The 17,379-nt window shown below is 43.9% G+C and overlaps 1 protein-coding gene across 4 annotated transcripts in view; it reads right to left on the reverse strand.

The window, feature by feature from the left end:
- The window catches only part of CRHBP (corticotropin releasing hormone binding protein), a 63,108-nt gene that overhangs the window by 35,551 nt on the left and 10,178 nt on the right, over positions 1-17,379 (reverse strand). The gene's annotated exons all lie outside the window — the stretch shown is intronic.

Consider the following 17,379-nt stretch of genomic DNA (forward strand, 5'->3'; position numbering starts at 1 on the left):
TCAGAGGGCTCAAGGTGCAAGGAGATGTTTTCTGCTTCATGATGATATCAGCACTGTAGAGGATGTTCTCTACTATTGAGGGCTCAGCAGTGTGCAGAATACATATGGACCACTAAAGAATGTCCTCTGTATGACTTCACTGCTTTGCAACCTAAAGAAATCCCTTTCCTGCTGTAGTTTTTCCCAGAGCCTAGAGGAAGGCACCTTCAGTTACTGGCATGGTCGGAAGTACAAGAAAGCAGGATTCTCTTTCTTCCACAGGTTTCCTTTGGCTCTGGTAGGACCAGTGACTGAGTCCTGCTTCAGTCCCTCCTTTCCATGGTTCTCTGGTCTCCATCTATACATATGGAAACTATTACTTAGGGAGAAGGTTTCCTAGTGCTGACGCAACTGATGCAGCTACTCTCTGGTGGCAAGGAGCTCCTCTGAGTGGTGAAGACCTGCACAACTGCACATGTAAATGCATTTGGCCATGTCATAATGCATGGGTAGCTGCCAAAGCGGAGCTTCCGGCAGCCCTCTGCTCTGTCTGCAAACCACAAGCTCAAACAGGCTGACTCTTGAGATAAATGACGAATAAATTCACCTTCCTTGTCACCATTGCATTGGCAGAAATAAATAACTGTTAAAAGATGGAAGTGGAAAAACAAAACAAAACAAAACAAAACACTGCAGACTAGATTGATTCAATATTTGTGGGCTTTGTTGATATTAAATCAATATGAAAAAATGAGTAGAACAAAGTTCTTTCTTATTTTGTATATGTATAAAACAATGAGAAAAACTTTAGGTCTGGGGCTGCCCCTTAGTGTCTTGCATAAGAACTGCTACTCCTAGATCTCATGCTAGCAATGACTACCAAAATGATTCAAACTGCAAGACCCAAGAAGTCAGACTCTCCCAACTGCTCCAGGACACACATACTTTTTTCTTTACTGCGTTACTACAGCAAACTTTGCATAAAGTTCTGCTGTATAAACAATAAGCAAAATGAGAAGTAATATTAAAAATTACAGAGGAAACAAACTCCAGCTTCTCATGGCTTGGTAGCTAAAGCTACAAACCCTGCAGGTAATTTAAGTACTTCACAGTTCAGTGTTAAAGGAATTAGGGATTTAGGGATGTGCTTTGCAGAATTCAGGCTGTATATTCCACTAATGAAAGGCCAGCTGACAGCAACAGGCACGCATGGAAATATCTGCTCCTTAATAATGCATCTCAAGCTTACCATTTGCTGTGGGAAAACGATAGTTCAGAAGCACTTAATACCAATGCCACTGTTTCGAGGGGGAATGGAAGAAGAGGGAGGAACAGAGTAATGCAGTATTCTCAAGAGCTGTTAATGGAGCAGTATGCAAAAGGACACGAATTCTTTCTCAAATGCAATTGGATTGCGGAGCCTGAAGAGGGCGTTGAGGGCCAGTAGGTAGTCAAGATATATACACAGTGTTTAAGGGGAAGTAAAACCATAGAAAAAGACTTCAATAAGTATTTTGCACGTGTTTTCACTGTGGTGGAGCTTGGGGAGGCTCCCACAGGACAGAGAAAAGGACACGCTGGTGGATCGGTCTTAAACCAAAGTGGGTGTAGAAGGAGCTGTAGGGCAAATCCTCAAAACCAGCAGGAACGATTTAACCATGACTGGATGGTATCCACCCCATAGTTCTAGACGATTTTGAAGTTGATGAACCACGTGCTAGGAGCCACTTGCTGAAATCTGCCTTGTTATCAATTTGAGAGGTGCCCTGCAATATCCAGAGAGCTGCTGAGCAGTAAATCTGCTGTTCATAGTAGATAAAGAGGTGGACATTAACATGAAAAACAGAATAGTGGGAACATACATATATACTGTGGAAAAGTAAAGTCATAATTCAAATCTACTGACTTTGCCTGAAGGAGTCCATGAGTAGATGACCTCAGTGACTGCTGTCTATCTTGTTCCCAGAAAGGATTCCTCACTTTTTAAGAAACTAAAAACACTCTTTAAGAAACTAGATTGCCATGGAATAAAAGGAAAAGGCTCGTAAAGGTGCATGACTTATTGAAAGATAAGAAATAAAGAATGAATTATTATTCTTTAAAAGTGAACTGAAACCACCAAGAATTCCCGTGAGACCCACGGGAATCTATGCTGGGGCAGGCACTATTCAGCATATTCACCCATGATCTGGGAAAGGGAATGAATAATGAAGAAATTAAGTTGTGAGTTTTGTTGTTGTTCTTGTTTGTGTTGATATAAAGCTGCATAGAGAGAGGAAATGAAAATGTTGGCCCAGTCAGAATCTGAAAATAAAAGGAAAAAGAAACAAAACAAAACAAAACAAAAAGTTTAGGAAAGAAATAGGAAACAGAACAAGAAATATTCTTAAACCACTAAATAAGGGAGCTCACTTCTTCAACACTGTAGTAGTCCCAGTCTCTTCATTCTACAAACAGTACAGAAGGATTAGAAGAGGCAAAGAGAAGAGCAGCCAAGATGTTCAAAGTTATGAAGCAGCTTTTATGTTAGAAACAGCTAAATACACAAGGCATCTCAGTTTGTGGAAGGAAATAACTGAGTAGGGAGGTGAAAGAAGTCCATGCAGCTGAAATTGGCATGGAGAAGGTGAGTAAGTAATAATTATTCATGGTCTTTACCAATATAACAGTAAGAAGAAATAAAAGAGAAAAAAAAAAATAGGTCAAAACAAACAGAAGAATAATTTTAAATGGTGAAGCTGCTTGCTGTGACAATCTCTTGGGAAATGTTTATTGGCAGCTACTAAACACAAAAGCCTGTGCCATTGAGACATCTCTGAAGTGCATACCACTGGAGACTGGATGAGTATTCTAGGAATGTGGTTTGAATGGATGTCTCAGTAATTTTGTAATAGGGAGAAAATTCATTAAGAAGTCTAAATCAGACCAAATAGCCCATTCCAGGATAAGGTCAGAATAAAGCAAAACTCTGAAAGCAGGAAGTACTTGCAGCCCTCCCCATATGGTCTCGTTGTTATTATAGGTGCTGTTGCTCTGAGGGATCTGCTCATGGGATAGAAGAGTGGATTTCTAATGGCACTAAGAATGGTAGTGTACCAGTACTATTGGAGCAATGCATGTCTCAGCAGAAGCCAGGCTGATTGTTAAAAAAGCTGATGCAAATAGAGAGCCAGAGGCATTTGTTTCCAAGGTACAATATATTTATTTGTCTTTAAAATATGAGGAAATGTAGTGGTTGTTTCATGTTTAATTGAACACCATAAACGATGGCCCAGAGATATGTTGCATGCATGTGTGAACCACAGACAGCTGAAATGGTGGGAGGAACAAAGAAAGCCAAGGGGCATCATTTTCTCTTCACAGCTTAGAGTTAACATAGAATTTGGGGCTGCATGTTTCATTTCTGTTTGGAGAAGAAACTGAGAATAGAGTGCTTTGCAGACACACTCAAATGATACCCAGCTCACGTTGCCCTGCTGTTATGCCTCCATCCCTTGCCTTTGTGAAGCAGCAGCAAGAGCTCCCAGCCCTGCCATCAGAGGCACCTCCTCTGAGCTGCAAGTCAGCAGCTGAATTCTGCATGTCAGACAACATGATGACTTCCTGGGCTTGCACAGAGGTAGACTGAATGGACTAGATTTCAGCAAACACCTCTAATAATAAAAACAAAAGCATGAGCATTGGAAGAGAAGAAGTAGACACAAACGTCTGTGGAACTATAACTCAACCAATACAGATCATGGTTAAAATATGTTATTAAAATTTGGAAATAATCTGGAATAAAGTGAGTTACAATGGATGAGTTAAAGTTGTGACAGAGAGAAAGCCCATAGAACAATTACAAGCATTCTCTTTGTGCTGCTAAAAATAATCATCATGTCTGCTGTGGAAAACAGAGCAATTGTGCATAAATCCACTTTGAAATTTACTGCTCTACTGACTTCTAAAAGGTTGAGTAATGTTTTATTGCTCTTACCCTGTTTTCCAAGTATCCCTGTAACAAAGCCTTGAAAGAGATGGTGTTAAATTCACACAACTTCCTTCTTATCTCTGCCCAACCATGCTGAATAATATTCTACCTTTGATTGGAGTCTCTTCTCTTTAATTTAAATAGCTACATAGCACAGTTTAAACTCTTTCTGAGCCAGAGAACATGACAAAAGTTACATCTGAACTCCCTTATTCATGTGAGCTTTCTACATTCATTATCTATAAGAGTGTAATAACATTTATATCATACTTGTGGGAGACATACATCTCAGTGAAAAGGAATTTGTTCATAATCAGAACTGTATGAATTTCTGTTATTTGCTTTTCAGATATTTGGCCAAAGTCCCTGAGCAATGAAAAGGGGAATGCCAACGACTGACACACTCTACAGCATTTTTAATGTAAGCTTTTATTTTCTCTTTTCTCTGTAAATATTTTTTCAGCCCTCTTTCAACCCCCACCCCCAGCCCCAGCCCTTGATTTTAGAGTGGAATGCAGTTTTGCTTTTATTTATTTATTTTTTTTTTTTTCCAAAATAACTCCTCTGGCATTGCTTAAAGGTTCTTAAAAAATGATCATCCCTTTGTTTTTCCAGAGAAGACAGGACAAATCTGTAGACACAAATATAAAGACTGGTACTAAATTAAATTTCATACATACTTTTGATAATACTGTCATCTATGGATTAACAACTATGATGACAATATCACCACCCTTCCTTGCTTCTAGAGATTTTCCATTTCATGAGTTCCAAGATCCACCAGATCCAAATGACTGTCAGGTTCTTGAAGGGCAAGTACATGCTACCAGCTTTTTCCATTGTGTTGAGCTAGATATTCAAGTGTGTTCATTTTGGAACAAAAATGTAAGTATCCCTATTTTCAGATAGCAAGAAGTGATCCTGAACACCTGGGGCTCTTACATCTCCTTGGAGTTATACTGTGGCAGAAGTATGGCAGAAAACAGTGCTTGCCATAGTTCACTAGCAATCTAATTATGGTATCTTCATTTATTCCATATGTACTTTCCATCTTCCACTGGTCATTGAAACAATGAGTATAACAGGCATTGATGCCTTTTAGTCAAATGGTTATCTAAATAAAATCACGACACTCCCAGAGCAAATTAACAACAACTTTCCAGCTATCAAAATTATGAATGTTACTGGCCCATGGAAAGCTCCTAAATAATGATATTACAAAGCATGTAGGTTTTTATCAAGGCACTGAGCTCAGGCATTCCCCATCCTTTGTTCTTGTTTACTATCAAGAGAAATTTAACGTAAAATGAGAAGATGATGCTCCCATCATTTCCTCTTATGATGCAGCTCCACTTACAGGACAGGTCCAGAACTCTCAGCAGTCCCTGGCTCATCTGACAAGGTGTGTTGGCACTCCAAAGCTCCATCCCAGCCCCAGTCCTGACTTTAATACCAAACAGAAGTATGCTTGCAGTACCTTGTAAGAATGTTACAATTCCTCCCTGAAAAAGATGGAAGACTGGTAAAACTGTACAAATGGGACTCTGTTCAAAGGGTGGAGATTCATTTCTTACCTAAGAAATACATTTATTTGTCACTTAAGATCACTCTCCACTTGTGAAGCAGCCTGAGTTACCACCTTCACCAATACAGATATATTTGCACAGAGTAGCTACAGTGACCATGGTAAACATGCATTAAATTACAGTCAGACTTGCAGGTGAAGCAACATTTCCATGAGAACAAAATTCCTGTGGGCTCAGAAGCTGTGAAAATAAAGACAACAAACAAACAAATAAACAAACAAACAAAACAGCTATTGTTGGTAATAAACTTCTGCATGTCATACAATTCAGAAAGCTGAGCATTACAAGACTGTTCAGATAAAATTACACTTGGAAGAGTTCAGTTTAACAGTGTTTTAGATTAAAAAAAAAAAAAAAGAAAAAAAAAAAAAGACAGAGACTGGAAGACACTATGACAATGTCATGCTTCCAAAGTTACCCTTCAGGAGCCCTGTATCTCCCCTTAGCAATCCACTTTCCTGATCCCAAGCTTAGCAGGGTTATTTGATATCAGCTGTTAAGTCCTTCTCCCTCTCTACCATCAGATTTGTGTGTTTTGAAATGGAGAGTTGCAAAACTATCTGGACAGAAAAGTGAATTAAATCTTTCACATTTATCTACGTTGAAGAGAACGTGCAATATCCACTGGAAACAGAAGAGGGAGCATTTAATCACAGTACCGGCTCTGTTTTGCTGTTTTGGAGAAAACATGACTCTATATTAGAAGTTTGTTCCCCTTGAGCTGCAGCTGACGAACAGCATGCTCGACCAGCTCCTGAATATCACAGAATCACAGAATTTACAGAATCACAGAATCACAATATCATCAATACTACCACCTTAGGCAGACAGCTTAGCTGTCTCTCTGACTGTTGTCTGAGAAGCCACATTCCCACATCATTCTTTGTGCCCTTTCTCCATGGATATGGTACTGAGTATGGTACATGCACTGCAAGTCTTCTGCAGCTAGGAAGTTAATATGCAAAAGTGGGGGTGCAAATTTACAGTGAAGTCCTTGCTCTGTGGGAACACCTTACATGGAGAGCCAAGAAAGCTCTGGCACCTGTGACGTAAATGATGCAGTTGTAGAACCTGTAGAACCCTGTGTGAATGATGGAGAGGAGGGTGTTCTGAGAGGAAGGAGGGAGGCTGCTACGCTAGACATACTAAGCTTTGCACTGTATCATCTATCTGCTCGTATAGGATGTTTAGGTAACAATGCAGAGATGTGCGTCTCATCTCCAAGTGCAAACTGACTGGGAGGAGCTGGGAGGAATGTCCTAGCCAACACAAAGGCACTGTGAATTCCTGCTAAGAGAAACTAAGTATGAGTTATCATGAGATACAAGTGTAGCTCCGTGCACAGGATGGTGACCCCACTAAGTAAAGAAGTCCCCCAAAATGGTCCTCAGGAAAATGGTCACCATTTTCCCCAGCTATGTCTGGTGGGTCTGATTCAGCATCTTTGGGTGTCCTGTGATACGAAGTGACTCCATGGTTGGTATTCATACCAAATATTGTTTAAACTTAAACTCCACATGACAGAGGAAAGGATCTTGAAACAACAGTGTTCCTGACATCTCTCTTATCCAAAGCCCCGCTGTCTTGATATGAGAAGTAGGCAGTGGAATCTGTGGCCTTAGCAGCAGAGTCAGGCACTGTCATTTCCCCAGTTCTGGTAGCGCTAGCTCTTCTCCATAACGTCCCATGTCATTATGTCATTAGAGCCAGGATCTTCCCTATCTGCCAAACCAAGGCCCACCAGAGATACCAAAGTGAAAACACGGCATTACTAGAGTGAAGGTAGCTGTGGGAGGGACTAGTTCCTCCTCTCTCCCCTTTGCTGTCTGCCCTTCTCCAGCACCTTCTTGGCTACTGCTACAGAGTTTAACTCCTCAGAGTTCTCCCTGGGCTGAGTTTTGTCTATGCTGAAGACAGCTCTACATCCTCCAATAGCAAATCAGAGCAAATCCATATGCACTCTTCAGAAACACTGCTCCAAGCAGCTCCCTGACAAGAAGCTGACCACCAGTCACCCTGGAGCATGCCATTGTGCCCTCCATGGCTGACCCTGCTAACCAAAACCCACACAGGTGGGCTGCAGGAGCTGAGTGAGGCTCCTCAGACTCAGCTACTTACCCACAGTCCATCAGTAGCTCAGACAGTTACTATGGGGTGTAGTATGGGCAGATATTGTTGTCTTTCACTGTCTGCTCCTTGACTCTACCGATTAAACCAGATGTAGTCACATGGGAAGCTCCCAGGCAACCACCCCTGTATACACAACACAGTATTCATAAACTATGACAGAGTAGTTCCAAATTTTCGTTTTAGAGTTGTATTTTACCATCAAAGCACTCTTCACAGCAATGGTACCCTCCACACTAGCTCACAAATAGCATCACCACAATACAGCCACCTCTGGCCTTTCCAGTTGGCACATGATGTACTCCCAAAGTTAAATGGGACACGTTAGTGATTTTAACCTAAGAAGTCATTTGAATGGGATACAGCATTACTTGCACCCAACACATTATGTATTAGTGTCCTTCCCCCAATATTTTTACACCGTAAAGTATGTTACTGTGTTCATCCACTCACAGAAAAAGAAATGGATTTGCCTGACTGGGGTTTCAAGATGAAATGTCAGGGGGTCATAGCATGTCAAGCTGTAAGTATACTCTGGTCCTGAGTCACTGCCAGCCAAATGCCAGTGAGCACTAGAGCATGGTGTTCTCTTCCTAGCCCACAGTGACATTTGACTCATCTATTGCTTCTTGTGTTTTCTTCATATCCCACCCCTGCCTTTAGTAAATGAATGAATGACATAGGAGAGCCTTCAGGAAACTCCCTCTATCTATTGCATCTTTTATTTATTTTTATTTGTGTTATGTATAATTATTTCCTTTATTTCTTTTTATTCAGCACACCAGCCTCTCCAAAGAGGAAGCATAGCCTTTGCTTTCCTGTTAAATTATTGTAGTTTTCCAAGTGCTCAGAAATACAGACCCAGCCAGGACTAATGCAAGTTGTCCCTACTTCACTACATCCTGCTGTGGATTGAGTGGTACAGCAGTCGCCATCACAGACATTCAGCCAGGGGAAGTACAGACCATGCTGCTAAGACACAGCAACAGAAATACTAATACCCTGAATCCAGACCCCTTTTAGAGAAAAACTGGATGTTGATGGTGTCCCTCACTGCAGAAATACCTCCATGCACTGGTTTCTTCCTCTGCATGACTAGAGAGCTGAGAAGCACTGTAATGTGGGGTGAAGCAAGTAAACTGCACTGAAAGTTCATTCTCAAACATGCTGAACATTCAGTTTCCAGAACTGAACCAAACATAGCTGGTAACTGCAATAGGTAGACATTCTCTCACATACCACCTAATGCTTGTTCTCAGCCAGAGCACTTGTCATTTGATGGATGCAATGCTTGACAGTTAAAATCTTGCCAACCTTAAGAATAATTATACACTGGTCTTTATAACTGCCATAAATTATGAACAGCATCCCCCTGTGCCACAGTTCTGTCTGTCACACAAAGCTGTCTGACATAATGGACATGTTTTGGGGGCTGCCTTACCTGGAGTTACCAACCAATAGAGATGAGAGTTGCTGTCCTACTGGGTCATTTATCTTAACTCTTAAATGCAGACTGCTCACATGTATGCTTTTCTTCTCCTCCCACATTTTGTCATCTTGCCTCATTACACAGGTGCTCATTAATGCCTGTTACTGTATATTATTGACACCTTCAGAACAAACAACGGAATAAGATTTAATCCATATGATGAGCATGCTACCAACAGACTGTGCTGGTAAAGTACTCCAAACACTGACATAACTTTATTAGCATACCTATACTTCTCAACCAGTGTAACAATCCCACAGAGACTAGATAGAACAAGTTTTACATGTAAAGGTGCAGCCTTCGTGTTACAGTCACATTAGGACTCCTGCTAACATGGCTCTGGCAATCAGAGATTGCGCTGTTTCTCTCACATGGCTTGTCTACTGAAGTTTGCTGTGGCAAAACAAAACACCCAGGTGAGTATTAGGCTGACTCACACAACATTCAACAGCTGGCAGCATATGTGACACGAAAGCAGGACACACAGAGAGATGGGAGTGGACATGTCCAGCCCAGAAACACAGTCATATTGTAAATATGTTTGCATTTAGGTATATTGCCTCTCTATTGAAGCACATACACTGGAGCTTGGATCTGAAAGAACCTAGCAGCTCAGTAACAGCACAGATCACAGAATCATAGAATCACAGAATCACAGAATGGTTTGGGTTGGAAGGGACCTTAAAGATCGTCTAGCTACCACCCCCCCTACCATGAGTGGGGGCACTTCCCACTAGATCCTTTTCTTCTCCAAGCTGAATAACCCCAACGTCCCAAGCCTGTGTAGTGGGTTTACGTGGCAAGGTTTTGGTAGCAGGGAGCCATAGGGGTGGTTTCTGTGAGAAAGATCTAGAAGCTGCCCCATGTTTGGGAAGGGCCCCATTGTTTTCCAGATCCAAGCCAATAAGTGATGTTGTTTTGCGCCTCTGTGAGAGCATATTTAAGACAGGGAAAAAACGCTGCGCCACACAGCAGCCGGGAGAGTCAAGAGATTGAGAGAACAGCCTTGCACCAAGGTCAGTGTAGAAGGAGGGGGAGAGGTGCTCCAGGCGCCGGAGCAGAAGTCCCCTGCGGCCTGTGGTGAGGACCATGGTGAAGCAGGATGTCCCCCTGCAGCCCATGGAGTACCACGGTGGAGCAGGTGGCCCTGCACTGACGGAGGCTGCCGCCTGTGGAAGACCCCTGCCGGAGCAGATTCTGGGCCGGACCTGTAGCCCATGGAGAGGAGCCCACGCAGGAGCAGGTGACCTGGCAGGAGCTGCTGCCCGTAGGGGAGCCAGGTTGGAGCAGTTTTCTCCTGAGGGATGGACCCCGTGGTACGGACCCATATCTGGAGCAGTTCTGAAAGAGCTGCTGCCTGTGGGAAGCCCACGCCGGATCAGTTCATCAAGGACTGCATCCCGTGGGAGGGACCCCACAGCACAGGGGACGAGAGTGACCGAGAAGGAGCGGCAGAGAAGAAGTGCTGTAGACTGACAATAACCCCCATTCCCCGTTCCCCTGCGCCCCTCGGGGGGAGGAGGTGGAAGAGGGTGGATGGGGGGAAGGTGCTTTTGTTTTTTTTTCCTTTGTTTTCTCACTTCTCTCGCTTGTTAGTTGTAGGCAATAAATCTTACTATCTCCTTATGCCGAGTCTGTTTTGCCCGTTACAATAATTATTGCATGATTTTCTTGTCCTTATCTCAATCCTTGAGCCCTTTTCACATATTTTCTCCCCATTCCTCTTTGAGGAGGGGGAGTGAGAGAGTGGCTGTGGTGGAGCTCGGCTGCCCACTCGAGCGGAACCACGACAGCCTGTCTTCATAGGAAAGGAGCTCCAGCCCTCTGATCATCCTTATGACCCTCTGGACTCAGTCTGACATCCTCCTTATACTGGGGGCCCCAGAGCTGAATGCAGCACTCCAGGTGGGATTTCATGAGAGCAGAGCGGGGGGTGGAGAATCACCTCCCTCAGCCTGCTGGCCACTTTTCTCTTGGTGCATCCCAGGGTACAATTGGCTTTCTGAGCTGCAAGCTCACATTGCTGGCTTATGTTTAGCTTCTCATCAACCAACACCCCCCTTCTCCTTAGGGCCTTCTCTCCACTCTCCACCCATCCTGTATTGGTGCTTGGGATTGCCCTGACCCAGAAGGAGGAATTTGTGCTTGGTCTTGTTGAACCTCATGTTCACACAGGCCCACCTCTCAAGCCTGTTGAAGTCCCAGTGGAAGGCAACCCTTCCCTCCAGCATGGGAGAGCACATAGGTTGGTGTCAGCCACAGACTTAGTATCATAGAATCATTTAGGCTGGAAAAGAGATCTAAGATCATCTAGTCTAACTTTTAACCTAGAACTACCAAGTCCACTATTAAACTAAGTCACTAAGTTCTACACTTTTTTTTTTTTTAAGACATCCAGGGATGGTGACTCAACTTGTTCCCTGGGCAGCCTGTACTTCACAGTGTTTTCCATGAAGAATTTTTTCCTAATATGCAAGCTAAACCTCCCCTGGCACAACTTGCTGAAAGTGCACACAACGTGACTGTCCGTGTCACCAACAAAGACGTTAAATAATATTGGTTCTAATCTGGACCTCCAAGGAACACACTCGTCACTGGTCTCCACCTGAACATTGAGCTCTTGACTGCATCTCTTTTAAGTACGACCATTCAGCCAATTCCTTGCCTACTGAGTGGTCCGTCTATCAAATCCATGTCTCTCCAATTTAGAGACAAGGGTGTTGTGCAGGACAGTGTCAAACAATTTGCACAAGTCCAGGTAGATAATCTCAGGTAGACCCTAGTAGTCTTAAGCTTACTCTTTTCCGGTGTTTGAATCACACCAATAGTTCTGAATGGTTTATGGATTCCAGCACTGCTATGATCCCATCTATCTCCACGTAAACACATCACTGTGCATGGACCACATATACCTTTCCTCCTTCTTCTGGCCGCCACAGAGACAGACAATCAGGAAAGCTGGTTGCAGCCACACTGTGAAGCTTATGTCATACTGGTTAACACTGGATAATTTTGTCCTGATGGATCCAAGTCACAGTGTCTCTGCAGGGCGATCAATATATCCTTCACAGTCACTAGCATTTTTTTCCATTATCCAAAGCATCTCCACCTCCTTTGGCCTAGATAACAGAGAGCTGACTATGTAGTCAGCCTGTTATACTGGTCCTGCCAGAAAACAGCACCTGGAAAATGTTTATCTGTACATCTACAGAATGTTAGTACTCCTGAGAAAAAAACATAGGTAACATATTCCCTCCTGGCTATTTTTGAATCAACAAAATTGATTCAAATTTTGGGTGACCAGCTCTAGGTAACTAAGGACTTGGACCAGATGACCTCCAGAGGTCCCTTCCAATCTCTACCATTCTGTGATTCTGTGATAATGAAACCTGAGTCCCAAAGCACTGTTACGGTAGTAGACGTCACACTGCTTGATTCCCAGAAGAGCTACCTATCTAGACAGGTGCTACATGTCTTCAGGCATTACAGAATGAATGTTAAACTGCTGGGCCCAGATGGTATTCAACAAGGATTACTGAGAAAACTCAGAAACAAAATAGCTGAATTCATAACAGCAGTATGTTGCCTCTTGCAAAAATTGCACTTGAATGCTAGGAGCCAATGCATAATTAAAAGCAAGTTCTTCAGGGTCCATGAAATTATGATCCTGTGAGCCAGATATCTGTACTGGGCCAGCTATTGGAGTTTTTAACTAGAGTCATCACTGGGGAACTTTTACATCTTTTGGGGCAAAGTCACCTTAGCTTTTGTAAAGAAAAATCTGGGCTTAATAACATTTTGGAGTTTCGGGAAGATGAAGGACACACATGAAGATAAGTGTGATCCAGCAGGTAGTCCACCCAGATATCCAAAACACTTCCTGCAAAATTACCAATCAAAAGCTTTTAAAGAAAACTAAGCAGCTGTGGAATAAGAGGGAAAGTCCTCTGGAAAATTAACAGGAGAAGACAGAAAACAAAAGGCAAGAGGAAAATGGTTGGTCTCCACAAAGTACAGATTTCACCAGAGTGGTGTTGGACCTGTACTGTTCTGCATATTCATAAGTGTTCTGAAAAAGTTTGAGCAGTGAGGAATAAAAGTTTGCCAAAGACACAAAGTTAGTCAAGACAGTGGGGACTTAGGCAAGCTGCAAATAATTGCAAAAGAACCTTGTAAGACTGACCGAGCAATGAAAAGACTGATGAAACAAATATGAATAACTGTAAAGTAAGGTGCATAGAGAAAAAATGTCCTAGCTTGCCATACAGAATTATGTATGCAAAAACAATTGTATGCAGAATTATGTATGTTGCAAAATTACTGTAACTGGTCAGGAGTGATATGCTGAAGTTACAAGCAGTTGCATGAAAACATCAAAACAGTTTTCCAGAGCAGAAAGAAAATAAAATCAAACATTAGGGAAAGCATCAGGGAACAAAATAGAAGTCATCACACTCATTTGTGGCTTGAATGCTGTGTGTAGCTGAGGGACAGCACACAGGTAGGTGAAGGCCTTGGCGAATTGTGTCAATACTGGAGTGAACGAATTGGCCAGGACTCCTCAACCTGAAAATTAGCTGAGATGGAGAGAAATTGACAGTAGCCTATAAAATTGCAAGTGGGAAGGGTAAGGCAGTTAGGGACTCATTCATCCACTTACCCTTTGAGAGCTGAATCCACCAAAGGAAGATAGCAGAAATGAGGCTCAGTAGAGATGAGCCCGGGGGAGTAATGCTGGGGGCTAGGGCGATGACCCAACTGAAGTGCATCTACACTAATGCACACAGCATGGGCAACAAACAGGAGGAGCTGGAAGCCGTTGTGCGGCAGGCAAACTATGACCTAGTCGCCATCACTGAAATGTGGTGGGACCAGTCCCATGACTGCAGTGCTGCAATGGATGGCTGCAAGCTCTTCAGAAGGAACAGGAATCTAAGGAGGGGCAGTGGTGTGTTTCTATATTAGAGAGTGTTTCAATGCTGTTGAGCCTGGGGCTGAGAATGATAAGGTAGCATCCCTATGGATAAGGATCAAAGAGGTCCAGGAAGGCTGGATGCTCCTCAGGAAGGAAGTCTTAAAGGCGAAGGAGCAAGCTATCACTGTGTGCCATAAGAGGAGCTGGTGGGGAAGAAGGCTGGTATGGCTGAACAGGGTACATTTGCTGAGAGTCCGAGAGAAAAACAGAATTTATGTCCACTGGAAGAAGGGACAGGCAACAAAGGGAGAGTACAAGGAAGTTGCCAGCATGCGCAGAGAGAAAATCAGAAGGCTAAAGCCCAGCACAAGCTGAACCTGGCCACTATATTTAAGCATAACAAAAATGTTTTTACAAATATATTAACAGTAAGAGGAGTGCCAGGGAGAATCTCCATCCTTTACTGGACTCAGGGGGAAACATGACTACTGAGGATAAGGAAAAGGCTGAAGTTCTTAATGTCTTTACATCTGTTTTCACTAGTCAGACCATGTATCTTTGGGGTACTCAGCCTCCTGACCTGGAAGTCTGGGGCAGGGAGAAGAACCCCCCCACAGTTCTGGAGGAAACAGAAGCAGTGGAGACCTGCTGCTCCACCTGGACTATCACAAGTCCATGGGACCTGACGGGATCCACCCGAGGCTGCAGAGGGATTTGGCAGATGTGACTGCTGGGCCACTTTCCGGCATCTATCAGTGGCCATGGTCAACTGGAGAGGTTCTGTGTGACTGGAAGCTTGCTAACATGATGGCTATCTATAAGAAGGGTTGTAAGGAGGACCCAGGGAACTACAGGCCTGTCAGCCTGACCTCAGTGCCACGAAAGGTGACGGAACAGGTCATCTTGAATGCAATCAAGCAGCAAATATGGGACAACCATGGGATCAGGCCCAGTCAGCATGGCTTCATGAAAGGCAAATCCTGCCTGACCAACCTCATCTCCTTCTATGACCAGGTCACCTGCCTGGTGGATGAGGGAAAGCCTGTTGACGTAGTCTACATAGATGTCAGCAAAGCCTTTGACACAGCCTTGCACAGTATTTTCCTGGAGAAGCTGTCAGCCCATGGCTTGGGCAGGCACACTCTTTGCTGGGTTAAAAACTGGGTGGAAGGCTGGGCCAAAAGAGTGGTGGTGAATGGAGTGAAATCCAGCTGGTGACCGGTCACCAGTGGTGTTCCCCAGGAGATGGTGTTGGGGCACATCCTGTTTGACATCTTTATTGATGGTTTGGATGAGGGAATTGAGTGCACCCTCAGTAAGTTTGCAGATGATGCCAAGTTTGGGGGAAGTGTCCATCTGCCAGAGGGTAGAAAGGCCCTGCAGAGGGACTTGGACAGGTTAGGGTTGATGGGCAGAGGCCAATAGGATGAGGTTCAATGAGGCTAAGTGCCTGGTCCTGCACTTTGGCCACAACAACCCCATGCAATGCTACAAGCTTGGGGCAGAGTGGCTTGGAAGTTGTGCAGAGGAAAAGGATCTAGGGGTGCTGATTGATGCTCACCTGAACATGAGCCAGCAGTGTGCTCAGGTGGCCAAGAAGGCCAACGGCATCCTAGCTTGTATCAGGAATAGCGTAACCAGCAGGACTAGGGAGGTGATCATCCCCCTGTACTCTGCTCTGGTGAGGGTGCGCCTCGAGTACTGCATTCAGTTTTGGGCCCCTCAGTACAAGAAGGACATCAAGGCCTTGGAGCACGCCTAGAGAAGGGCTACGAAGCCGGTGAAGGGCCTGGAACACAAGTCCTAAGGGGAGCTGCTGAGGGCACTGGGGTTGTTTAGTCTAGAGAAGAGGAGGCTCAGGGGAGACCTTACTGCTCTCTACAACTCCCTGAAAGGAAGGTGTGGGGAACTGGGGGTCAGACTCTTCTCGCAGATAACCAGTGGTAGGACTTAAGAGAATGGCCTCAATTTGCAACAGGGGAGGTTTAGGTTGGAAATGAGGAGACATTTCTCCTTAGAAAGAGCAGTCAGGCATTGGAACGGGTTGTCCAGAGTGGTGGTGGAGTCACCATCCCTGGGGGTGTTCAAAGAAAGTCTGGATGTGATGCTTAGGGACACAGTTTAGTGGGTGACATTGTTTGTAGGGTGATGGTTGGACTAGATGATCTTGGAGGTTCTTTCAACCTTAATTATTCTGTTTGTATGATCCTGATTCAAAGCAAGTTAAATGATTGTCATTTTCACAGCAAGACACCTAAATGATGCTACTAAAATAGATGAGCCACATCAGATTTAATGAAGCCCTTGTGCTAAAAATAACTGGATGTTGGGAGAGTACTGTGGGGCATATAGCACATGCTTGTATTGTTTTTACTCATCTGTGGATACCTGCCTATAACCACTCTTTGTTGCTGTCACATATGCATATTGAGTTACAGATTAATATTTAGTAGCAGCAGTTTTTCTCACAGGTGGCAATGAGTATAGCTCCTCCTGCCTTCATTTGTCCCCACCCCCTTCCTTTTTCCTCTGGGCTTCAAGCACAGTGTGGCAGCTCCGTAGCATATCATTCATGTGGCGGTGCAATGTGACAAACTTCCCCAGCCACAACTAATGTCAATCTGTTGGTCATGTGCCCTGTTCAGCAGTTCTGTTTTTTGACTCAGCTCCTGACATCTTACTGCCTTGCAGACCTCCAGAGGCATGGCTGTGCTGAATGAGCCCTGGGTCTGAGCCAGCAGAGCCATTCTTATGTTCTTGTGTGGAGGTTCACTTCTCACTGCTTAGGAGGTTAGGCAGAGGCCTCACAGCTCCCACGCTTCAACTTGCTTTGTAGATCCACAGGTGCTGACAGTGAAAGAGAAAGACTGCCTCTCGCTTGTGCCCAGCCAAGCCCTCATCCAGTAAACCAAGCAGAAGCTGTTTCAAGAAAAAAGCAACCTTTGCCTCCTTCCAGGTTTAACTTTAACTGATTACTCTTCAGTGATCCTATCCACCACAAGGTCACGCACGCTTGTGACAATATGAGGGAACGGTGTGATAAAGATGTCAGGCCAGAGGAAACATTGGTTTACAGTCTCTTACATACAGCACGTGCTCGAGCTGACTGTGAAACCATGACACTGTGCACACAAATTACATTGATTTCTAACTCCCTGACACTTGCAAGGAATATTTTTCACAGCATCTCAACCTTATATAAGCTATGTGTGGGGTTTGTTGGTTTGTTTGTTTTGCACTGATTGGTGTTTAAATTGCAAAGTTAGCACTCTAACTGCTCAGGAAAATATTTGTATTTATATATAATACTTGT

This window comes from Aythya marila (assembly GCF_965140915.1).
Source record: "Aythya marila genome assembly, chromosome: Z".
NCBI lineage: Eukaryota > Metazoa > Chordata > Aves > Anseriformes > Anatidae > Aythya > Aythya marila.